Genomic DNA, 26,141 nt, shown 5'->3' with positions numbered 1-26,141 from the left:
CCTTCAGATCCAAATCTCGAATTTTATTGCGAAACAATAACAGTTATAATATCTGTTCCGTCGACCAACACGGAAGAAACAGCGACGAGGAACTGAACGATAAATACGGCGAGAGATCCGGAATAGCTCCGCGCGATAATCACAATACCGTTATTGATAAACACAAGCGTGTTGCCCGGCATACAAATTGGTTGGAGAAACACATAGGAGATACACATAGGAAAATCCAACATAATACTCGAGCGAATTTGTCAAAAGTCAGGAGTAGTACACGTCTCCCTCCCTGCCCGGGTCCAGTAGACGTGTACAAAGTGTCGGCGGTCCATTAAAGCGGGGCTTTCAATTCCGGCGAGCCGAAACGAACCCATCAGGGGCCGGCCCATATTCCAGAAACCATCAGCCGGGGCTCGAGGCCCGAGACGAGGCCCGCGAACGCGATCGTTGCTCGCAATCTCTCTCTCTCTCTCTCTCTCTGCTTCGAAGCAGAGTTCCCTTCTAAACGCGGCCCTTCGAAACCCGAGCCGAACATTTTCGTGGCCGATCCCCACGGAGCAAAAAGGATCTGGCCATATCCTTTGATCCTGCCAAGGAGCCGTTCCTTTCTTCTCTTTTCTTCTTCTTCTTCTTCTTCTTCTTCAGCCGTGCAGTATACTTGGCGTGTATACACCGCTTGGCCCTGGAAGGAAGGAAGGAAGGAAGGAAGGAAGGAAGGAAGGAAGGACCTCCCTGGACTTGGTCGCCGCTTTGGAGGTCCCGTTCCTCTCCTCCTCCGCTCCTGTCCCCTCCCTCATAGGTGAACGGGAGGAGGCTAACGGACACGGAGTGGAGAGGAAGGCCGAGGGAAGCTTGTAGAGAGGAGGAGGAGAGGTGGTGCGAGGGAGGGATTGTCGCAGAGGAGAAAACGTCTACTCGATGTGGGGGGGCGTCCTTTTGAGTTGGCTCGAATTGGAATTTTTTTAATAATTGCGAATCGAAGGAAGGAGGGGAACGAAGTGATTCGTTTATGGCAATCGATGTATGTATACGTATTTTAGCGTGGAGATTCTGATAAACTCGGGAGAAATTAAATCGGTTTGAATTTTTCAAATTTGACGATCGATACTTGTTAAAATATTGATTCAATCGCTCAATTTTAATTTCCTCGCTATAACTCGAAAGTTGAAAAGTTGGTAAATCGGAGAGAGAATTAAAATTAATAGTATTTGCCATAGAGGTAATAATATCTCCTTTGAAACAACAATTTCTCAACTTTTCGTAATGCAAATTTCAAAAAAGAATACCAAAGGTATTACTCCATCCTTCGAATCTTAAATATCGAATCTCCCTCCCCTTCTAATCTCCCGAAAAAAAATATCCTATTTACTATGTCCACCTTTCTCTTCCCCGTCCCCCAATCCAAAGAAAATTCTCCTTTCCTTTTTCGTAATCGAGAATAAGGGCCCCGCCAAGGCCCCGCCGACCCGCGACCGTCGCAAAAGCATCGGAAAAAATACGAGGCTGGTTGCGATTTGACGTGACCGCGGCGTACGCACACTCCGACACCCCGTAGACGCCGTATCCACGACCACTACGAACCCCGTGGGCCCGTAGGACCGCATTCCAAGCCGGCTTCGTGGGCCCGGGCCCCGATCGGCGGGGCACGGGGCCCGCGCGAACGTTACAAAGGAGGGAGGGGGGGAGAGAGTCGGTTGCCGCGGCGCTGGGTGGGAGGGGAGGGGAGGGGAGGAAGGAACGAAACGGGCCGCGCGGAAGGGCGCGAGAGGGGCACGGGCCCCGGGAATAACTCGATAAAACGAAGGGACCCCTTCTAATTAAAATGAGTTCCGCCGTGGGTCCTCTCGTGTACGACTCTCTCGCCGCGGTCTTATTTCGTCGCGAAATAACCCCCCCTCCCCCAGGGCCCCGAAACGGAACGGCCGGGCCCGGGCCCGTCTTCCTGGTCCAATGGAATTCGAATACCGGGCACGTGGGAATTTTTGGTGGGGCGCGCGGTGGTTACCTGCGATCGATAATGATGGAAAGATTAGCGCAGGTTTTCTTCTTCTCGGGGCCTTGTGGAATTTCAGAATGAAATTCTTTTTCTCTTCTTTCTTTTTTTGGATAGGTTATAGGTTATTACGTAAGATGTTAGAACAAGTTTATTATAAGTAGAGGTGTTTTTTGGATTTTGTTTCAAAAATTTAATTTATATATAATAACTTAATATCGTTTCTGGAATCGAGTCGTTTCGAGAATGGAGAATGTAGTTTAAGTATAATGTAATGGAGGAATTTGTAATTGGAAGAAAGTTAAGAAAGGAAATTTATCGTGTATACTTTTTGAAAGATTTTTGATTTGATTGAAGTGTTAATATTTTCTTAGTTGTACAAATTAAATCTCGAATATTCCATTCAAATTTTATAATCAAGTTTCATTTATTCGTTTGAATCATTGTTTCAGATAATTAAAGGACCGATGCGACGGACGATGTTGAATGTGTTGAATGAAATTTTTAAAATGTTAAATGGAAAGTTGTTACACTGACTATAATTTCTAAGATAATAGAATTCCATGAACCTCGAGTTATATATGAACCTGTCGAGATAAGTGTCAATAGTGGAGGAACAATAATTTAGGATCGTTAACTGATTTGATTCTAATAAAACAGTGGGTATATACATTGGTCACGAGGTTTGTAACGAGATATTAAGCTATTTAATTCTAACGAACTTCAATTTATTCAATTTATATATGTTTAACCTCTTGTTGAAATTGAAAATCTATAACCTACTTGTAAATACGAACGATGAATTAAAGGTGAATTGAGAGCGAAGTGGCCGGTCCAATTCGATCCTGTTTAAAAAAAAAAATTAATTAATTTCACAATACCTTAACATTGTATATTTTCTCATTTCTACGTTCCATTTTACTAATAAAATCACGATATAAATTCTCTAAAATCATTTAAAATATATACAATACACATAAAATATATAATCACATAAAATATATTCTCTAAAAATCATTTCAATTCCTTCCATGTCATCCTTGCATCCAATTCTAATTCCACAATTAATACTTTGCAATTACAAAGGAAACGATCATTGAAATATTTTATAAAAAACCATCTTCATCCCGAATCATACTAAAATTTAAAGAAAATTTTAAACGATCGTAACATAAAGCCACATTTCAACTTTAACACGAAATTTTAACCAATCATCTTTTCAACGGGTGGTTGGTTCAAAAACTTTCCGCAACCTCATTGTTTGACCATTCACCGCCGGTGACTTTTCGCAATTCGTTGAAAACGGCCGGTCATACCAGGATACAAGGCGCGTCAATATGGCACACGCGGTAATTAAGACCTTATATATCCTCCCCCCCGACAGTCATCCCACAATGCATCACAATGTTTTCTCGCACAATACACATCCACTCGAACGAACCGATGCGTAAATCAAATTCCTCCTCGTGCCTTCCTTCGTCGAAATCCAACCGTTCCCTCTCTCCCTCTCTCTCTCTCTCTCTTTATCCTTGTTCCTCGCGAGGATGGAGGAGGCCCTTTTGAAAACAGCCCAACCAACCACCGCCATCAGGCCAACATCAGCATCGGCACCATCTCTCGCAAGGTGGCTCGCCTTAGGTGATACATGACGTTTCTCACGGTGATAATTATCACCGTCTGCGCCCGGTCCAGAGACAGTGAGTCTGCTTTCGTATGAATACGCGTCATTAAGAAATTGTAATGGGAATTGCGAGTGGGCGGACGATTTCTCTCTTCCTTTTTTCCCTTTCTCTTAATTCGATAAGAAGGAAGGATGATTTTTATCCCGGGTAATATATTTTTCTTTTCCTTTTGATTCGCCGTTTATTGTTCAGCGTTAACGTTTCATAATCCATTCTTTTGTTTACGCGTAAGCGCGTCGAGAGATTCGTGACATTTCTTTTTCTCGAATCGATATTAAAAATATTCATATCCCTTGTGTATATTGATCTTCGCTCGATTTATAATTTAATAACGTTTATCTTTTATCGTCTGCAAAAGGAACGATGATTACTTTGTATCGTTGTTAAATTTGTAGCAAAGAAAGGTGCGATGATTTTCGATTTAAATATATTATCGAGGGAATATAATCGCGCGAACGAAAGGAACGCTTTTTCATACCGTACGTTCGAAAGGAACGCGGTTCACATGGCATAACATCGCCAATGTTGCTTCTCGCCGAGCTGATCACCTTGAAAAATGATACACCTTGTTCTGATTAATTATTCCCGTGTCCAAAAAACGAGGAAACCGTGCACATGTGTACAATTATATACCTGTCATATAAATAAGTGGCTCGCTCCAAAATGGCGCACAGTTATACCTTCGTGCATTAACGGTATCCCTCGTTAATCCATCCTAAAATTTCTATCCTCCATAATCTCTCCTTCCTTTCTTATCTAACGTGATACGTTTTTACGTTATCCTCCGTCAAAGTGAATCGTCTATCGAATTCCAACTTGAAAAAATTTCTTCTCCCTCTGACGCAAATAAATTTCTATCGACGCATCCTTCCTTTCTTATCTAACGTTTTTACGTTATCCTTTGTCGAAGTGAATCGTCCATGCAGCTTGAAAAAATTTCTTCTCCCTCTGACGCAAATAAATTCAACAAGGAACGGAATGGAAAGATTTTCTTTGCCAAGAAAATCTCCTCTCGCTAGGAGATCGAATCGAAGGGAAGAAGTCTGGGCCGAAATTAAGGGGGGAAGGGGGAACTTTCGCCGCGAACAAACATTCCAGGTTTGGAGTGGAATTTTAAAATATGTATTCTTAAAAATAAATTTTTATAAAAATAATTTTCTTAATGACAAAGATAATAAATATATATATATCATAGCTATTTTGCACTTATATTACTATCATTTAATGTATCTATATTTTTTCTTGTATTAAACTTCATCTAAATTATTATAATCAAAAATTAATCTTTAAATTTGCAATCTAATGTTTTATATTTTAAACTATAATAATTTTAATTGTATATTAGTATTAGAAAAATTTTAATTTTCAATTTTTAAATTTACAATTTAACTCTTTAACGGAAAGAGGGATTGTTGCGTGAACGCGCTTTGCACACTCGTCATTGACGATACCAGGTGGAGTGCAATGACAAAATGAGACTTGCGCGCCAATTTATAAATTCTAATTGAAAAATTGTACGATTCGAGATATATTCGAGAACAAACGGATTTAAAATTTATCTTTTCTTAAATAATTTCTCTTCTCGATTCAAGAAGAATATCATATCAGGGGATAAAAATTGGACGAGGAAGGCGTATAATCGTAATTTTTATTAAAAAAATTCGTTAGATATTTCTATTTTCGCGGATGGAAAACAGAAATGCGAAAAAGAATCAACAATCGATTCACGATTAATTCATGGCAGCGGGGAAGGGAAGGGGGGAGGAGGGCGATCGATCAAAAAATTCAAATATCAATGCCGTGCAAGGTAAAGGGCCGCTTTTGTTCCTTATTAGAAGTCATGACTAGCAAAAAACAATTTCACTCCTGTGCGCTCCGTTCCCTCCTTATTGTGTGTAACGCGCCGAGACAAAACAGTCCTTCCGATCTGGAAAAGAAGAAAAAAAAAACAGAAAAAGAAGGAGAGAGAGAGAGAGAGAGAAAAAAAAATGAATAAAGAATACGCGTAAAATAAAAATCCGAGGGGGAGGAGGAGGAGGCCCATAGAACATGCATTAAGAGATGTGTGGTGTAGCCGGGGAGAGAGAGAGAGGTACAGGTCGTTAGTGAATTCCTGGTAAGGATTTAATTTATTCAGACGTGGCTTCGCGAACTGATTCCCATGTGCGACTCGGATCTTTAAAAGCCCGGCTGCCGAGTCACAAAACAAACACTCCGCTCGGTATTAATTCTCGTTAGTGCCCTCCTCTTGCAGGGATTACCGATTACTTTTCGAGAGGAGAGAGAGAGAGAGAGAGAGAGAGAGAGAGAGAGAGCGAAGGAAAAAAAAGAGAGAAGGAAGATGAAAGAGGAAGGGAGAGGAAAAGGTGGAAAGGAAAAAAAAAAAAGGAGAAAGAATCGCATTGGCCGTTGCTTTATTGAGATCCGGGGGCGAAATATATATCTCGACGTTTCCGACTCGTCGTCGTTTCAGTCCTTCGTTTTTCTTCATTTTTTTTTTTTTTTCCCTCCACCACCTTTCGCCCCGGAAAAATATTGCCTCGCGCTGCCCAGAGGACCGCGCGCAGAATGCGGACAAATTTATGCGAATTCTTGAATCTCCTCTTCCGCCACCCTCGATTATTCTTAAGCTTTTGTACACTCGTTTTTGTTTCCTTTATTACGCTTAAGACCGATCGATGTTGTTTAGAGCTGTCGATTATTATTCGAGTGGAAATAAAATATTTATTGGGGATTTATTCGAGATTGATGCTGAGAATTGTTGATTTAAGAAAAAAAAGAAAGTCGTTAGCTTTTTAGAATATTCTCCTAAGTGACAAATGAAAATTAAGTTCAATTGTTTCTTTGATCCATGAAAATCTATTAAAAAGAAATAACTTCATTTCAAACAAATCCATACAAACTCGGCATTATCAAATCAATTCCCAAATCCAATTTATATTATTCCATGTATTCTAAATAATTCCACTTGAAACCATCAAGAACCTTCCAAATCTCAATTTCCATCTGAAAACGTGGAATTACAAATGAAGATTAAGCTCAATCTTTAAATAAAATATTTATTGGGGAATATTCGAGATTGATGCCGAGAATTATTGATTTAAGAAAAAAAAGAAAGTCGTTAGCTTTTTAGAATATTCTCCTAAGTGACAAATGAAAATTAAGTTCAATTGTTTCTTTGATCCATGAAAATCTATTAAAAAGAAATAACTTCATTTTAAACAAATCTGTACAAACTTGGCATTATCAAATCAATTCCCAAATCCAATTTATATTATTCCATGTATTCTAAATAATTCCACTTGAAACCATCAAGAACCTTCCAAATCTCAATTTCCATCTGGAAACGTGGAATTACAAATGAAGATTAAGCTCAATCTTTAAATAAAATATTTATTGGGAATATTCGAGAAAGTCATTAGCTTTTTAGAATATTCTCCCAAGTGACAAATGAAAATTAAGTTCAATTGTTTCTTTGATCCATGAAAATCTATTAAGAGAAAAAAATAACTTCATTTCAAACAAATCTGTACAAACTTGGCATTATCAAATCAATTCCCAAATCCCAATATTCCCAATTTATATTATTCCATGTATTCTAAATAATTCCACTTGAAACCATCAAGATCTCCCCAATCTCAATTTCTATCTGGAATTACAAATGAAGATTAAGCTCAATCTCTTTCTCTCTCTCTCTCTTCTTTACTCGACGTATCTTAAACAACTTCATTCCCCAAAAACCCGTGCAAACGTGGCAGCACCGATCAATTTTCACGCAACGCGATATTAAAGGAGGCAAGATCGACTGGCGCATCATCGACTCGTAAAAGTCGGATTTTCTCACGCGTCCGACAATAAAGTAGACTATTTTAAAGGCGAGGTTTGCACGGGCACGGGCACGGCCGAAAATTCTGATCGAGCGGGGACCGGTTGGCCTTTGCATTCTTGCGATTGAGAGCCTTTTGCAAGGGTGCACCGACACGCCTCGGGCGGTTCCTATTGCGTCGTCGCTTCGGACGCCGACACATTCATTCGTTTCGCGGTGCAACATTGGCAAACGAGGGCTTATACGAGTCAACTGTAAACACGGGCCAACCGTTTCTCGATCCCCCCTCCCCTGGACCCGAGAAGGATGACACGAGAGGGATATCGGGTAAAGTTCCCTCTTTCGTTTTGCAAGATGAGGCAAACAAGGTAGAAAATGAGAATTATCGCGATCGTTCGATAAATATGGCCCAATTGGGTGGATTTAATGAAATTCGGGGACCAAGAGAGGAATGGATGGATCGAAGGGATTTTTGTGAATGGGGAACAGAGACGGGAGAGAAGGATATTTTGCTGGATCGAATCGTGAATGAAAATTTCAATCGTAACGCGGATGCATGCATACAGATCTTGGTTAAATATTAGTTATTCCTGATAATATTTTTTCATGTAAATTTTTTGAATGTGTCAAGCTTTTATCATTTTGTTTTTGTCGTATCTCTTCTCCGATCGATAAAGATTCTTGTTTATGACTCGTGTTTCTCTTAAATATTTTGACAAATATTCACTTTTTAAAAATTGGAACTAAAAATGAAGATGTGTATGGAATTATAAATAAGTAACGAACGAATTTTTGTTATTATTAGATTATAAGGCTATTCTTATAAAAGTAATATTCAACTATTAACGATTCACCTGTTTCCATGACTGACCATAACCTCACCTGTAATAATTATCTCTAATTCCATCTCCGATCATCATCTTTCTACCAACCATTCGATAGAATGCATTCCGTAGCATAAACTTGCAACCAGGATCACACATCTTCCCTCTTTCGACTCTCCAACGTTCCTCTAATAACAAGTTCTTCTCGACGTAACGTTCTCCTTCAATTTTACCTCCTGTAAAGTTGATTTATCGATTTAAATACGAAGGATGACTTCTTATATTGTTGTGCAATTAAATTTCATTATTGGACTTGAAATTCTTATATAAGTTCATTCTAAACATAACGTTTGTTTGTAATAGAATGTATGTGAAATATTGATAATTTCTTTTAAACGACAATTTATATACATTTTCAGTTAAAAATGATCAAGAAGTGCTACTATATATATTCTATAAGATTCAAAATATAAGAAATCAAAATTTTTATCAAATATCAAAGATAAAAATCCACTAAGAACTAAAAAATATCAAAATAATTGAATATAAAAGGAGATAGAAACATCATTCATAATCAATCTAATGTCTATCTAGACATACATCTAGACATACACAAATGGAGACTAAGGCACAAGCACAAGATGTATATAAACAACAAGATTACGGTAGTGTACAATGTCGAAGCATCTCGAACGTTTCTGCGATGAATCGCGAGTATATATGTAATGGTCGAGCACAGCACGTTGGGATCGCAGTGAATCACCTTGTGAAGGTGGGCCGCCGGTTCTCTCGGCTACTTCTGTGCCAGTGTATTCAGGTGCACACGCACTCCAATACATATATAGACATTTACAAACACAAGCGTACAACCACCAGCCGCATACCTTTCCCTCCTTCTTCTTGTCTCAAGCTAAACCACCTTCCCCACCCCTTTCGCTTAACCGCCTCCCGCAACCACCGCCTACCACTCACCTTTCTCTCCCTTTCTCCTATCCTGCTTTTCTTTCTTTCTCTCTCTCTCACCGTCCATGAGACTCCAGACCTTTAATCCAATCTGTGTAATAAGCGCTGCCCTTTAAAAACCGCGGAAACCCGCTGTGTGCGACGACCCCTTAGGCCAGGGATACACGAGCGTGTTTTATACGTGTTGTATGGTCGCGTATTTCCTTCCATCGAAGTAGAAATGTAGTGTATTTTAATGCAACCGACTATATTGCTATGTAACACGTTTTGATGCTACGTCTACATTGGTTTTGAGAGTCGTTCGTGAACGTGTATGTGACTGTACGATCGCTGCTCACAAGTTTGTAAATTACGTAGTGTGGATATTCTTGCGAACAGCCAATAGCGTTCAACGATTGGCCAGCAAATAATGCTGTGAAAATTATTCGTCGAATGAATAACTTCATAGTATCTCGTGAATATTTATTACGCTCTAATCAGTATAAATGTAGCATTAAATTCGTTAAAACACTTACTTGATGTTCAAATACGTTCTGAATTTGCGTATAAGATTCTTTGAAGGTGTGTATTCATCCGTAAACAATTGACGAACTCGCTCGAAAATGGTGTCCTTCGGTGTTCGAAACGTAGTTTACGAATTGTTAAGAATAATTCGCGAACAGTAATGTGAATTTAGTTTGATATATTACCAACGCTGTTCGTTGTTCGCAGACGAATTCGTTGTAACTTATTTGCTGAAGTGTCCACACTGGCTGGCGATCATGTTTCACGAACAATTCACGAATAAGCAATATGGATGCGGTATGACACATGCGCTCTGGCACGCTCATGAAGCGCCACCTGTCGTATGTGAAAAACGAAACACGTTAGCAATATGATACAATGTTTGATTGTACAGATTTTCGATAGTAAATAAATTTTAAAAAGTTTTGAGAAGAAATACGTTGGCAATGCGATGTAATGTTAATCGATTATGTAGATTTTCGATAATGAAAAAATTTTATAAAGTTTCGAGAAGAAAGATTCTGCGAGATTATTTCGATACGATGATTATTATCGATTGATCGAAGTTTTAGAATCGAACGATTCGATAGGGTATCGAATGGGAGGATTTGGCGAAGTTTTTTAGTCGCATTCTTTTCGGGTAAGAATAAAAGTGGAAGATGGTGGTGAGGCAAGGTTGGGATTTGGAGGTGTGCACGGTTAGTGAGGAATTTTTGGGGAGTGGTTATAGGTGTGGTGAATAGGTTTCAGCGGGAAGTGTTGTTTAGGTGAGCAGAATTTTTAGATGAGATTACTTGTCATAATTGATAAAGGTATCCATATTGGAAGTTTGAAGAATCGTGACAGGTGAAAAATTTTTCTTTGGAATGTGTTACAGGAAATGATTCTACGTGTGAATAATTTTTGATTTTCTCTCTAATCCTAAAAATAATTTAATTTTTAGATTTTCTACGCTTAATATCTACATAAATAGAAGAAATATAGAACATATGTCGAGCTGATAAAACGCAAAACAGTTGTTTTCACGGAATTCACGGAAGCCAAACGAACTTTTTAAGATAAACGATCACTTAAGATAAACGAAAATAAACGAAAAGATATACATGTTTGAAAATCTACAAATACAATCTAAAAACACAAAAACTTTCAAAAGCAATCTCTTCCATACTAAGATACTCACTTCTACATAAACAGAGGTAAACCGAGTAACAATTCTACAAATTCATAACCTCAAACCGCATAAATCCAACAAGACAGAAACGAAATAAAACTTTTTTATATTCAATGTCTACACAATGCCTATAAAAATTTGAAAATGTGTATTTATCTACAATTCTACAAATCCACAATCTTGAATTCTAAAATCTCAACAATTTATATCTTGTATTTAAATATATAAACGGTTGAATCATTGATTAATGATTCTTTCTAATAATAAATCTAATAACAAGCCAATCTTCAACGACAAATTAAAAAATTAGAAAAAAACAAACTATATACATTTATGCAATAATAATTCTACAAATCTATCCTCTTCCATACTAAACCAAAAAATATATATGTATACCAATTACGTTTTGAAGGATGTTCATGCGTGCAATTGCAATGAAGGAAGAAGTAAACGAGCAGCCAAAGACGACGACGACGACGATGACGACGAAGAAGAAGAGGAGGAAGATGAAGAAGAAGAAGAAGAAGAAGAAGAAGAAGAAGAAGAAGAAGAAGAAGAAGAAGAAGGCATGAAAGAAAGGCCCGGGCCTGTTCGGGTGTTCGCAGGCCCGATCCTCAGTGTCTTGGGACCCACCACGCCATAGGATGCCTCCTTCTCCATCGGTCGGCGGCTCAGCATCCTTTAATATCTCTCGGTGGCCTCCTCTCGTCCAGCGTTTCCTCTTTGTCGCTCGTGTTCCTGTTCAGAGCCTCCCCTCCCGCCGGACAGACCCTCGCGGTCGGCCACTTTCGATAGCATCTTGATGGAATGCCTGCGGGGTAGGTACCTGCCGCATTGTCGGCTCAGCTCAGCTCGTGCTTTCGCACTCTCCTCGTGATCGCTCGTTGTTCCGTCCTCCTGCCGCCGCCAAAGATTCTTGGCTGCTCGCTCTTGTTGTTATTGTTGTTGTTATTGTTGTTATTGTTGTCGTCGTTGTCGTTGTCGTTATTGCTAAGAGGTGGCGTTCGAATCGGTCGGTTGGGTTCGGTTGCCGCGTTTCGATGTCGGTTTCGCTCTCGGTGTCGCCTTCTTGTTGCATTCATTCCGCTAGTCGGGCGGCCCCTCCTGGCCCCGGCTACCAATCGAATCGTGTCGTTGGCCTGGTATTTTCCTCCGTACCGACGACCTTGCGTCCACGACGATGATGAAACAAGTCGGAATCGCGTTTTCGGATCAACGTGCGCGTCCAACCGTCACGCGCGGATCCGAGCAGATTTGGGATGGGAAGGGTTGAGATTTTTGAGTGGGAACGAGCTTGGCTTTCGATTTGGTGAATTATGCAAGCGCAAGATTGTTAATTACCTGGAATTATTTAACGGATGTTATATATGTTTATAATAAGATAGTTTTTCTATCTTTAGATGTTAGCTTTTTGGTTGATGATTGAAATGAAAGGAATTGAATTAGATATTAATAATAAAGTTTTAAAATAATATGTACATATTTTTATCCTTACAAATTCTTTCATTTATAACAAAAACAATTTGTCGAGAATCAAATTGAGAAATTTTAGTATTAATAAGTACTAAATTATATTATATAGTACTACATTATATTAATATACTATACTATACTATATTATATTAATATTAATAAGTACTAAAGTATTAAAATAAAATAAAATAAAATTATATTGGCCAATTATATGGAGGATTATATGGAGGAAAACAATAATTATAGAAAGAAAATTTAAAACGTTTAAACTTAGGAATAAGAATGGGAAGTTTAAATAATAATTTATTTGTATAGACATTATTCATCTTTATCAAACACAATTATCGAAAAAAGTATCTTCTTTTTACAAAGCTGTGATCATTAATTATTTACAATTACAGTGATTAATCTCTCCAGCTCTCCATTATTGCATAATACAGAATTTTAATAAGCTTAAAGCCTCGTTACTTGGCGAATCAAAATATTAATTGCACCATTCCCTTTTATAGATTGGAAGGCCTCGATGATGAATAATAGTTACGAATAATTATAATTCGAAGTGCACGATTATCAATGATTCATGCGTTTAACACTTTTATCTTCAAATCGTTATGACTATTACCGATAAAGATCGATATTAATTACTAGCAATGTTATTAATTGATCCAATTCAGATAACGTTCATTTCAGCAAAAAGATCTCTATCTATATGATTTATTTTATCGTTCGTCAAATTCAAACTCTTTCATTTTTTAAATTTCGACAATTTTTTGACTACAACTATAAACAATAGCATTTGGTATTAACCAAAAAATCATTAAATTTATTAAATAATCACTCGATCGATTCATTGTTCGTAAAATAACAAATCTTCATTCAATCTGACTTAACCTATACGACAAAACTCTTAACCTCCTTTTTTAAACACAGAAAAAGATTTACCCCATTTTTCCACACAAACGAAAACTAACAATCCGATTTAAGGAGTGCAAGTACGCTATATATCGTACATACATGCACACAACAGTGAAAAATCTTGTTCACGTTCACACAGAAGAGCGTGGCAATCGGGCGGAACGTGTTTCCTCGCGGGGTCCGTGTGGGTGTACACGTCTGATCTGGGCCCTGTGCTCTGACCCCAACCTTTCGATTTCGTCTCTCTGTCGGCACGGCGTTCACTGTTGCACAGCCGGCCAAAGGGGATCGGCCTTAATGGGGGTAGTCGTGGAATTCCTTCGGCTCGTAACCCGCGATTTGCCGCTTGCGTACGTGCGTGCGATATAAGAGAGGAGAACACGGATGAACCTCGACCTTTCATTCCTCTCTTGTTAACCGATGTGCAACCTCTCTTCCTTTCCCCATCTCTCTCTCTCTTCCTTTCTTCATGCTCGATCGTCCTCCTTTAACCATCGTGATTTCTTTTATATTTATATATTTTTATATATATATGAATTCTAATAGTAATTAATTCATACGTGTTAGAATAATAAATAAGAGTATCATCAGGTTTTTAATAATTAATTCAATGATAAAATTGATCTCTAGCATATTTGTAGATATTTTTGTGATGTAGATTACATGTTTTTAAGGGAATTTGATCGAAAGCTTCAACACTATAACAATTTCCTTGATAAATTAATCTGTATTATACGAATCGAACCGTTATAAATAATCGAGGCCGGTCATTAAGTTAACGAAAATTAACCATAAACCGAATAACCGTATTAAGTTACCGCGAATTAACCAAATTACCATTAACCATTTACTCGCCCCATCAACACCGTCGATACATCAACCAAGCAAAATTGGTTTGCCCATTCCTCCTCCCATGCACCTCATCTTCGCGCCAATTTCGAAAAAATCTACTAGCCTTTCAAAGAAACGCCAACAAACGAACGAAAAATTACATTACACTTTTGTTTTGTTACCCAAACGACGAGTCTGTCTCTTCCTCTCCCTTCCTCTTCCCTTTATCTCTTTCTTCGGCGTTCGAATTCCGCCATTTCTTTTACACGCCATCAATAACCGGCAATTACCCCATCACGATTCTGCCCTTGGAACCTCGCTTAATAAATTGCCGACCTCGCTTCCCTCCTATCCCGGTTGATCGAAAGGAAAGCTTCGATAATTTCGCGGGAGATTTAAATGAAATTCGAACCGTTAAGCGTCCGGGGTTGGATATAAACTGGAGCTGGAAATATAATTCGAAGGCGTATCGAAAAAAGGAACAGATTCGAAGACGTGAGATGATTTGGAAAAAATAGATATTAACCGTGATGTTAATATTTTTGAAGAAGAACGATTTGGCGGGAAATTTGAAAAACAATTTGATTAACAATTTGAAACAAATTTGATAATAAAGTAATAATAATATCTTTTGCACTAATAATACAGAGTGCAATTTGTGGAAAGAGGACGAAATTGTAAAGCTTTTCACGAGCTTGGAAATTAACATTATCCATCTCGATTTCACAGCTTTCGTCGGGACGGGATAAATTACGACGTCAACCTCTTTTTTACGCTCCATCATTTCTTCCTTTGTGTTGATTGAAACCCGCGCAAAATTTTTTCCCTAAACTCCCAAAGGGAGTTGTGGGTACCGTTATCGCCAAATAAGCTAATACCATCTACCCAGTTCTGGGTACCTTTCACAGGTACACCGCTCATTCTTTCACGTTTCCCTAAGGACCTGGGCTGTACTGCAAAGAGATGGGAGGCACGGCTAGAATAGGTCCTTCACTTCGCTCAAGTTCTACGCACACTCGAACAGCAAACGGTAGATGAGGCAGAACATGGGCTCTATATCGACTTTGATCTACCCAGTCAGGTAGAAATCTCACTCAGGTTCGGGTTAACCGACCTCACCTCGAGGTTCATCCACCTTATATTTAACGCGCCCATTTTCACATTTTCACATGAAAAAAATTCAATATTTCCTCTTCGATCTACGCGTTATTTCCTTTGATATAATTTTTAAAAGTTTATCGCATTATTCGAAGAATTTTTCAATCTTTCTTTTTTGAAAAATTCGAACGGCGATCGATTGTTCGACGGAGTCGAGGCTTTTTTTCTCTCTCTCTTTTCTTTTCTTTTAATAAAATTGTCAACACATTAAGTTCTTATACTTTCTTTATCGCAAACATCAAGTTAAAACATCGAGTCGAATAAATTCCTCTACGTCTTTTAACCGTTACTTAAACTTGTTTATTACCTATGGCGCTAACATTAATGAGGTACAAGTAAATAGGTTCTGTTTAATTTGACTTTAGCAGGAAGGAAAAGAAGAAAAAGAGGAGAAAGAAAGGAACGTTGAAAAGGGGCTGCTAGTTGGTTCCGTGACTGTTCATAGGCAGTAAATCCCTCCGGATGATTAGAGGTCGGCGCCATGGCTTGTTACGGCTCGATATGGAATTCAATAGGAGGAGAAAAGTAACGATGAAAACGATTTACCGATTTCTACCTTCGTTACTTCGTTCCCGATTATTATTTTTCGTAATAGCATTTGCCACGATATCTCGTCCTTCCCGGTTAACGTCCTCGCGAGATTGTCTTTCTTTCTTTCTTTTTCTCTCTCTCTCTCTCTCTCTCCAAATTATCAAAGTTGATAAATAAATAAACGGTCACGATTACAATTTCTCTTAAACTGTTTGTTAAGAGTCACGTTTTTATACGAATAATGGTGTGTACACGCATAAAAAGATTATTATCGTAGATACAAAATTACATTCAATTATAAGTTAGTTGCACTTTGTATACATCCTATTGAATAAAGATGAGGGAACAGATATATTATGCTGGCGAAATATTGCGAATCATTTCAACGACGATTTCTTTTGTCTTTATCGAGCCACGAGACAAAGAAGAACCTCGAATCGATTAAAATTTTCTATTATCGTATTCCGTTCCAATCAAACTTGTTAAAATTGTCAAAACGCGTTACACGATCGATGAATCATTTCTGATTTGCAGAAAACGTGATATAAAAAAACGTGTTTCCTAAAATTAAAGTTTTCTAATTATTAAACAGATTTACATTTATTGTACAAAGTTCTAACGATTTATCATATAGAGATGAATAAAAATTGATAAGTTAGCTCGTTTAGCCCATACTTTCACGAAGGGATTCACGAGGATGGAATTGGAAGGTTGGCAGGCGTGTATAAACCGCTTGGAGATTCTCGGCGGGTAACTAGGGGAATTTTAAATTTCCCGCGGAACGCGGTGAACGAATAAAATCGCGTAGACGTGATTAATTATTACGTCTGTTACGAAAGATGATTAATCGATTTCGAAAGAAGAAAATTAATCACCGAATTTTCATGGTTATTATTTGAATTTACACATAATTACTTATAATAAAATTTATCGAAGCTCATCTTGTATCTCGAATACACTATATTTTAATTTGAATTATTATTCTCCTAAAATTTCTCTAACTTAAATTCAATCAAAACAACGATACATAAATTGAAACTCAAATCGTGGACCATCAAAATTAATCGACAAGCATTTTTAATCAATTACAAAAAGCCGTCATATTATTTAAAATCATGAACTTTAATCGAAATAATTTTCCAATTCCTTCCTTCGAACGAATTCCTTCGAGAAAAGAAGAAATTGATTAATTAATAATTCGAAAGATACGTTGTAAATTTTACTTTCCTTTTCTCTACAGAAAAGAGACGAATTAAATTTCATTCCGATTTAATTATCCAGAAAGAAGGAGGGGGGGAGGAGCGAGTGATACAAAAAGGGGGGAAAAGAAATCGTTTTCGTTTAATGAAACGGGCACATCGAACGGTTGCGCTATTTCTCGAACGATTAACGAAACGACATAACGAGGGAACGGGCTGGAGAAACAGGAGACGGGTAGGAGAACGATGGAAGAATGTGTAACGAATCGCGCATTCCCCGACGATATGCACAGGCGTGTGTGCAACGGCGGCGTCACGTGAATTGAACACCGCCGCGTGTATATACCCCACGGCTCGTTTTCTGCACGCGGTCACGTCCACGTCTGGAGACGAAAAATCGCGGAAGCGGTGGCGATGGTTCGCGCGCACACGTGAAGTTGCATAATATTCCGCCCATTTAAATTCTTAACGCGTCCTGCCCCACCGTCTTAATCCCGTCCTCCAACCTCCAAGTCGAAATCATCATCGATTGATTCTTCCTTCTCTATAATTCTCGATATACAAAGAATTTTAATATATATATATATATTCATTAAATAGTTTGATATTCGAATTCTGGAGAGGAAAGTGATTCGTTTGGATGGAATTATAGATAAAGAAGGATATAAGTATCGTTCTGATATATATATATATATATATTTTATTGGTAGGTGAGGAGGGATTTTTAAAGAAAATCCGGGGAGTGGGAGGCGATATAGAGGCAGGCAACTTCCGTTCCGATGAAACGATAGCCACACGGGTAAAGAAAAACGATTCACGACGTCTTATCGTAGCTCGTTAAGCTTGGAAAGATTAAATTATCGAAGCGGCGTCTGCGGTCGCCTCTGAATATAATAAATCGTCGATCAGCGGTTGATCGAGTGAATGACCAGAGCGGGACAGGGTGGCCCGACTTTCCAGCTCTAATGATTTGTCTGTCCATAGCTTATCTCATTAACGAGTGTCCCGTTCGAATGTCGCCGAGAAGGGGTCGAAGAGGGGGAGGAATCCGCCGGTTTCCATTGGTTGAAATCGACGAGGGGGAAGAATCATCTTCCCTCCTCGCCTCCCTCGCGTTCCGTTTCGTATCGTTTTCTCCCTTTTTTCACGCCGATAATTTAATCGTTTCGATCCCGTGTGAACGACGTGTGAAAAGCTGAAGAGTGGAATTTCTCTGTTCAATAAATCGTGCAATGAAAGATATTGGATTTCATTACTTTGAGAGATATCGTTGTTCAAATATTTTATTATACATCTTTTAATTCCTTTTTTGAAAAATAAAAGTGAAGCGAATTTTAAAAAATTTTAAAAATTCAAGATACATCCCTTTCTCGATCCCTTCAACGTTCAAGGGATTATTTTTAGCCGCGTCAAGTTGAGATGGATAAATAGATGGATAATGTAATTAGCGCGGATACGGTGGTCAACCGTGGTCGAGGGAATCCACCACCGGCCTCGATTTAAATTTTAGACTTCGTTCAATTAAAATTCAACGAGAGATTTTTTCTCTCTCTTTTTCCCTTTCATACAACCCATTATATATACGCGCGATCTTCAGATTTGCTTGCAAGGGATCCAAGCGTGAACACCTTAATTGGTATTGTGCCGGAATAACTTTCCAATTACATATGTATCATGAAAAATTCATGCATTCATGGTTTTAAGGGCTCGTTATTGTGAAAATTTCATGTAGCACGATATCAATTTTTCCTTTTTTCCTTAATGGCCAGATTAAATTTTTGGATTCGATTGAAATTGAAACATTTTCTTTAAATTTAACCTTCGATCGATGTATTTCATTATTTAAACAAGTATCAATTGAAATTCGATTTGCAAATAAAAAAGACACATTTCTCGCAATTTTCAAGTATTTTAATTCTCATTTCATTATCAATTTTTCCTTTTTTTCTCAATGGCCAGATTAAACGTCAATTTTTGGATTCGATTGAAATTCGAGCATCAACAATTTCATTTGCAAATAAAAAAGACACATTTTTCGCAATTCTCGTAATTTTCAAGCATTTTAATTCTCATTTCATTACCAATTTTTCCTTTTTTTCTTAATAGCCAGATTGGACGTTAATTTTTGGATTCGATTGAAATTCGAGCATCAACAATTCGATCTGCAAATAAAAAAGACACATTTCTCGCAATTTTAATTCTCATAAATAAAAAGAAAAAAACAAGAAACGTTCAAATCTCGAGAATCGCAATTTTAACTTAATAAATAACTATAAATAACTAAGCGATTTTAACTCTAACATTTTAATTTTATTTAACAAAAGAAAGAATCCCAATAAAAATATTATTAACAAACGAGGAGTCGCTTAATCGCTCGCTCAAATTAAAAGGAGGGCAAACACTTCCGGTCTACCGAAACCCCAAATTTCTCCTTTATTTCTCGCACTCGGGCAGATTACACGTTTCCACGCAGCCGATCGTTATTACATTGCCTATACACTTTCCTCCTTGGCCAATATATTTTTTTTTCTCCCCTTTGAAACCAAACCAAATTTCTTCGTCGATTTTTCCACTCGGTCGTCGGATTTCACTTTCGCGCGAAGACGTTCATTATCGAGCGTTAAAAAAACAAGGAATGGAATGAAAACAATGAAAGTCTCGTTGGAACGGGTGAAATGAGGAGGCGCTCATAGGGGTAGCCATATGGCGTGAATTTGATTAATTGCGTGTTGGAACTTCTTCGTTTGCAACGTTATAGACAGGAAGGGAAAAGGAGGAGAAGGAGGGATACACACGTTCCTTTCGCAACGTGAGTGAGACGATCCAATGCCACTTCGCCCAATTAAAGGATGGATAATTTTAATTGACGAAGTTAAGGTGATTAATCGTTCATTCGGATATTGTTGCTTGTTTATTTAAAAAAAAAGTTAGTTGAAAACTTCTTGTCTCTTCTGAAAAAGAATTATTTTTTTAATTCGATAACAATAATTTTGATTGGAAAATTACTGTATAAGGCGATTGCTCCTTAAAATGCTTGAATAGTTGATCTGTTTTTTCTGCTATTTATTCGCCATTATAATTCTAATTTCAACTTTTAAATCACTGGAACTGAGTGATCCAGGATTCTTCACTCTATCGATCAATTTTAAGAGATTGGATTTTAATTTCGCGCTTTTCTTATCATCCAACTGTGATTCAGGATGAAAGGTCGAGTAAAAAAGAGTTAATTTTAAAAAACGTATCATTTCATACCGGAGAGAATAGAAAGAGAGAGAGAGAGAGAGAGAGTGTCTCTCATTCCAGATTTCTTATCTCGGTGGAACTCGTTCTAAGCCTGATGGCCAAGGTTTCTTCTCGTTCGTGGAAACTCGTTTTAAATTCCACGGTTTTTAAAGTTCCTTTACTTCGAACGAATCCGTCGAATAGTTTAAAATCAAATGTATTCCACGGGCCCCTTCTTCCGAAGAACTTATTTCATATTCATCCCGATTTTATTTCGAGCATGTCGATCCTAATTTTTCACCTCTTTCCGGCCCCCTTCCTCTTCTCCTTTTAAGCCGTTTAAACTTTTAAATAAACCGGGACGTGGGGGCCCTTCGTTCTACTCGGAAAAACCGTCGGTGATTCCCCATTTTTTTAAATCGGTCGAAAGATGGAAAAACTTCGAGTTGAAAAAATTCTCCCCTTTGTACACCTGATGACCAGTTTCCTTATCCGACTACGTAACTTCAAACAAGTTTCCCGTTTCCAGATCCTTCATTCTGAGAAACGAGCACGAGCTCGTTCATATCATATTATTATATATATCTTTGAATTTTTGAAAAATATTTCCGTAAATCTAAATAAATTCATCTTAATCCCTTTAAATCCTTGCAACTCTCTTTATATATATATATCCATTCTTAAAATTACTTTTATTTCTCGAAGAGCAACAAGTACGTTCTTCCACATCCGAAATCTCACCCCTCGATTCTGCCATCATCCTCATCTTCTCCTCCACGTGGTTCTTTCCACTCTCGCGTCCGATCGAGGCAAGGATCGTTGCACCAGGTGTTGGCACCGTGCTCTCCAACGTTTCCTTTGCTTCATTTGCGTCATTCGTCGAAGATTATCAAAGAAGGGGGGGGTCGATTTCGTTAAGGGTGGCTGGCTGGGCGACTCCGCACCCTTGGCAAGCTCGTGCCAAACAGATGTCTCATTGTCATGCTAAGGGATCACCCTTAACGTGTAACGTGTCTTTAGGGAACGTTACACGTTCCTTCGTTCGAAATTATTTCTTTTTTCTAGAAAGAGGGGCCAGGGGGAGGATAACGTACGAGGATCCTCCCTGCCATTCGAACATTGATCTTTTTCTTTTCTTGCAATTGATTAATTCAAAATTCAATTGCAGAATTTATCATGGAGCTAATAATTTGCACCTGATATAACGACATCATCCTTTCTTTGGAAATCGAAAATCTAAATTCGAATCAAAGGATTGAAGGAAGGAAGGGGGGAAAAAAATGGATGGCTCGAACTTAGACGCAATGGGTTTAAAAAAGAGGAGAGAGAATTGTGCAGCCGTTACGTGTGCACGGTTCCATCTGCAAATTTTTGGCCGTGAATACGGGGCAAATTCAGCATTGGTTTTCGGCTTTTGATTTCAACTCCCCCTCTTCCTCGTGTCCTGCAGTCGCCTGCAGGTCTTCGAACTTGAAAAACACTTTCTTGCCTCCTCGATCCAAAGATCTCCTCGAATAAAAATCCTGCCAGCTGCCTTCCTCTTTGTATTTCACGGCACGGGCTAGACTTTTGTCGTTACCTTTCCCTTTTGTCGTGAGCGTAGCCAACGGGAGGAGGCCCGCTGACTTTCGATCGATAAAGGATGTACAGGGTGGGCCGCGATACGGCACAGGGCATACGGAAGTTAGAGGTGAGACTTATCAATTTCGATCGAGGGTCCCCGGTCTCCGTTTGGAAAAAATAATCGTTGGAAAGATAAGCCCCCTTATCCGTTTTCTTTTTCTCCCTAAATTAGGAATTTTCGAGGGGAGGGATCGTAATTTAGTATAATGCAAACTTGGCCGATGATATTATGTAGGAATGATATTTTTAAAAAGTCGAAAGTTGAGAATTAAATATTTATATTTATAAAATTCTTGAAAGTTGTGGTCCAGTTTCTTAATATCCTGGATTAAGGGAAAATTTTTTGTTTAAGGTGTTTCTAAATACTTTTGAATAATTGAATAATCTAATATTCGGTGTCGATTGCAGAAAGTATGTTAAACCCGTTTCGAGGGATTCGTTTTTTCGTCGAAAGTTGAGAATTAAATATATATTTATAAAATTCTTGAAAGTTGTGGTCCAGTTTCTTAATATCCTGGATTAAGGGAAAATTTTTTGTTTAAGGTGTTTCTAAATATTTTTGAATAATTGAATAATCTAATATTCGGTGTCGATTGCAGAAAGTATGTTAAACCCGTTTCGAGGGATTCGTTTTTTCAATTTTAAGGGGGGAAAAAAAATTGATGGCTTTTTGTGAAAGTGTTAAGAGTTGTACGGAAGAAATTTGGCAAAATTGTGGGTACCGCTTAAGTTTTAAAACGTGCTCCATCCTACATTTTTTCCCATTTTAGTGGCTGTTTTTACGCAAATTGAAGCACGATATTCGAGACACCTGCTATTACGTGCTCCACATTTTTCCGTGAAAAGATTAATTTATTATAAGGTTTCCTCAACAACACCAGAGGCGAAGGGTATGATTTCAAGCGTGCACTTGTTTTAATAAAATTACCTTAATAGTTTATATTCTTATTATAATTTAACGAAGCAAAGGAATATATTAAAAAGTGAAAGTTCACGATACATTTTATCATAACGTATCCTCTCAGCTTTCGCTTACGACAGTAAACAAAGCCATAAGTCATTCGTGTAAGCTTTCGACAATCTGGATTATAATAATAATAATAATAATCTCCTTATAAACGAACTCTCTTGCTTAATCTTCCCTTGCTTTAAACAAGTCCCTTAAGCCCGTAGAGCCAGCCATGCATATAATTGATCGTTAGTTTCCATTAAATTTCGTTAAGGATGGCTCGTTCGAAAAATTGTAATTAGAAAATTATGACTCTATTCAAACCCCCTTCGATTTAATTAAAAGCCAAAGCGAATCCCGTTACCTTAATCCTTCTCCTTAAAATCAAATATAATTTAAATTTAATTTATTTAGAACTTCAGAAGATCTCTTCCATCTTTCTTATTACTCCCATATTTAATCCAAAATTAAACAACATTTTCGATTCTCTTCAAATTCTTCTATTTTTCCCAATACAATCCTCTTACATCTCCTGAAAAGAATCGAAACCCCAAATATCCATCATTTCCATCCATTGTTCGAAATAAAATACTCGCATATTTAATCAAAAATTAAATAACATTTTCGATTCTCTTCAAATTCTTCTATCTTTCTTAATACAATTCTCCTACACATCCCCTGAAAAGAATTGAAATCTTGGATAACTCCAAATCGCCATCCATTGTTCGAAATAAAATACTCGCATATTTAATCAAAAATTAAACAACATTTTCGATTCTCTTCAAATTCTTCTATCTTTCTTAATACAATTCTCCTACACATCTCCTGAAAAGAATTGAAATCTTGGACGACAACTCCAAATCCATTGTTCGAAATAAAATACTCGCATATTTAATAAAAAATTAAACAACATTTTCGATTCTCTTCAAATTCTTCTATCTTTTCCAATACAATCATCTTACACATTCCCTGAAAAGAATCGAAACCCCAAATCGCCATCCATCGTTTCCATTGTTCGAAATAAAATATATATATATATCTTCGCGTATTTAACGGTATTTATTCGCGAAAGGAGGCCAGGTGCCCGTCACCACCTCCGTGGAACCGATATTCCAACGTATCGTCGTCTGCTCCCTCCCCCCTCTGGAAGACTCCGCCAGAAGCTCCCCTCCCAGAAACGGTTCACGGGGATACCCCTGCCGTTTTCCTTTTTACCTTCCTTCACTCATCAAATGGTATTACGTTAGACGATAGACTGGTGGCCGATCGCCAGGTGTCCACGTAACCCCGTGCTACCCCCTGAAACAGTGCAGGTGTGCCGGCACGCGCGTTCTCTCCGTCTCCCTCCTCCTTTTTTTCGATTGCGCGCACGAAAGGGGGAGGAGGAGGAGGAGAGCGTGGCCTTTCGATGTTTCTTAAACGGTGCAACGCACTTACGTCACTTACGGGCTCGATTGCTCGACGCACGAGCAATGGGTGGATGGATCGAGTGCTTTCCCTCCTCCCTCCCTCCCGAGTGTCTCTCATCTTGGAAGCGTAGAAGTGCTTCACGTTCGAGGATATCGGTGAAAACGGTGAAGGGTTTTCGAAGGAGGTATATATATATATATATAGTGAACGTTGAGAAATTGACGAGGTTTTGGTGGTTGGAATAACTGGAATTTTGTCTCAATGTGATTTCGACTTGAGGAAAGATTTCATTGATGTTGATTTTTGATTTCGGTTAGGAAAATCTGGAAAGAGGGAATCGATGAATGTTTCTTATTTATAATTGGTCGGTTTTAAAATTGAATGAAGAAAAGGTGGCACAAGTGTTGCTATGAAATAACGATTCTTTTGTCGAGATGACAGCCTTTCGATCTCGATGTACTACATCTTAAACACCCGTCTTGAACATAAGGTGGCCTTTGTATATATTGTTCTACTGATACGAGGCGCATATGCTTTTGTGCCATTAACGTATACAAAAGGCACGTGCCAAATGTTTTTCAATCGGCGCCATTTGTTTTCCGAACATTGTCTCTAAGATCGTTCGTGCATTTCCATGGGATTTATTCGATGAACGATACTTTTTCGTCTTTCTTAAACTTGTTTATTGAATCGTTGGAACGATTGGAATGATACGTTTCTTCGAATACTTGAATTTATTCGTAACTATTATTATATCTTTATATATCTTTATATCTCAGAGATTTTGAAATCGAAGTAACTTGATAGGTCTCTAATCTAACCTCAAATTTTATATCCACGAATGAAAGCTTGAATCTAAATCGAAAAGATACACATAACCTAACCTCAAATTTTATATCCACAAAAAGAGAGAAAGAAGCTTGAATCTAAAATCGATCGAAAAGATACACATAACCTAACCTCGAATTTTATATCCACGAAAAGAAATTTGAATCTGAATCGATAAACAAATCAATGAATAAAAAAACAACAATTATTCAAAATTCTATCGACAAACAATAACAAAATCGATCGAAAAGATGCACATAACTAATTCAAATTTTATATCCACAAACGAAAAGACAGAAAGAAGCTTGAATCTAAAATCGATCGAAAAGATATATATAACCTCAAATTTTATATTCACAAACAAAAAGAAGCTTGAACCTGAATCAATAAACGAATCAGTGAATAGAGAAACAATAATTATTCAAAATTTTATCGACAAACAATAACAAAATAGATCGAAAAGATGCACATAACCTAACCTCGAATTTTATATCCACGAACGAAAAGACGGAAAGAAGCTTGAATCTAAAATCGATTGAAAAGATGCGTATAACCTAACCTCAAATTTTATATTCACGAACGAGAAGAAACTTGAAACTGTAAATTGATAAATGAATAGAGAAACGAATGAAGAAACGATAATTGTCCAAAATTCTGTCGACAGTAACAATATGATAACAAAATCGATGGAAAAGATACATATAACCTAACCTCGAATTTTATATTCACGAACGAGAAGAAACGTAAATTGATAAATGAATAGAGAAACGAACGAAGAAACGACAATTGTCCAAAATTCTGTCGACAGTAACAATATCATAACAAAATCGATGGAAAAGATACACATAACCTAACCTCGAATTTTATATTCACGAACGAGAAGAAACTTGAAACTCTAAATTGATAAATGAATAGAAAAATGAATGAAGAAACGATAATTGTCATCCAAAAATTTCCAAATCGGAAAAGATACGTGGAAGAAAAAAAAACGTGTTCACGCTTCGATGCGTTTAATCGCGACTCGAAGGCAGGCGAGCAACAAGAG

The 26,141-nt window shown here is 37.8% G+C and overlaps 3 long non-coding RNA genes across 9 annotated transcripts in view; 2 read left to right on the top strand and 1 right to left on the bottom strand.

Moving 5' to 3' along the window:
- Positions 1 to 2,849, top strand: part of LOC102654732 — a 34,424-nt gene extending 31,575 nt beyond the window's left edge. The window contains exon 3 of the long non-coding RNA XR_408448.3: positions 2,440 to 2,849. This is a non-coding gene — a long non-coding RNA (uncharacterized LOC102654732). The remainder of the gene's footprint in view (positions 1 to 2,439) is intronic.
- A 120-nt stretch (positions 2,850 to 2,969) lies between these two features.
- On the bottom strand, positions 2,970 to 10,088 carry LOC100576478. 6 transcript variants are annotated; one of them, XR_003305101.1, is made up of 5 exons: positions 9,798 to 10,078; positions 9,292 to 9,694; positions 4,303 to 8,555; positions 4,148 to 4,217; positions 2,970 to 4,018 (listed from the first exon to the last, which is right to left on the bottom strand). It is a non-coding gene; the product is annotated as an uncharacterized LOC100576478 (long non-coding RNA). The 6 variants fall into 6 exon arrangements; XR_003305100.1 differs by having other exon boundaries at positions 4,148 to 8,555; positions 9,798 to 10,079; XR_003305099.1 differs by having other exon boundaries at positions 2,970 to 4,217.
- A 180-nt stretch (positions 10,089 to 10,268) lies between these two features.
- The window catches only part of LOC102654896, a 29,374-nt gene continuing 13,501 nt past the window's right edge, over positions 10,269 to 26,141 (top strand). The window contains exons 1-3 of one of the 2 annotated variants that reach the window (XR_001704008.2): positions 10,269 to 10,632; positions 10,730 to 10,982; positions 11,370 to 11,775. This is a non-coding gene — a long non-coding RNA (uncharacterized LOC102654896). Of the gene's footprint in view, positions 10,633 to 10,729; positions 10,983 to 11,369; positions 12,427 to 26,141 lie in introns of those variants that run through there. The other variant, XR_408453.3, reaches the window with a different exon arrangement.

The sequence above is a fragment of the Apis mellifera genome, linkage group LG8, assembly GCF_003254395.2.
Source record: "Apis mellifera strain DH4 linkage group LG8, Amel_HAv3.1, whole genome shotgun sequence".
NCBI classification, from domain to species: Eukaryota; Metazoa; Arthropoda; class Insecta; order Hymenoptera; family Apidae; genus Apis; species Apis mellifera.
This window is presented reverse-complemented; position numbering and strand designations above follow the sequence as displayed.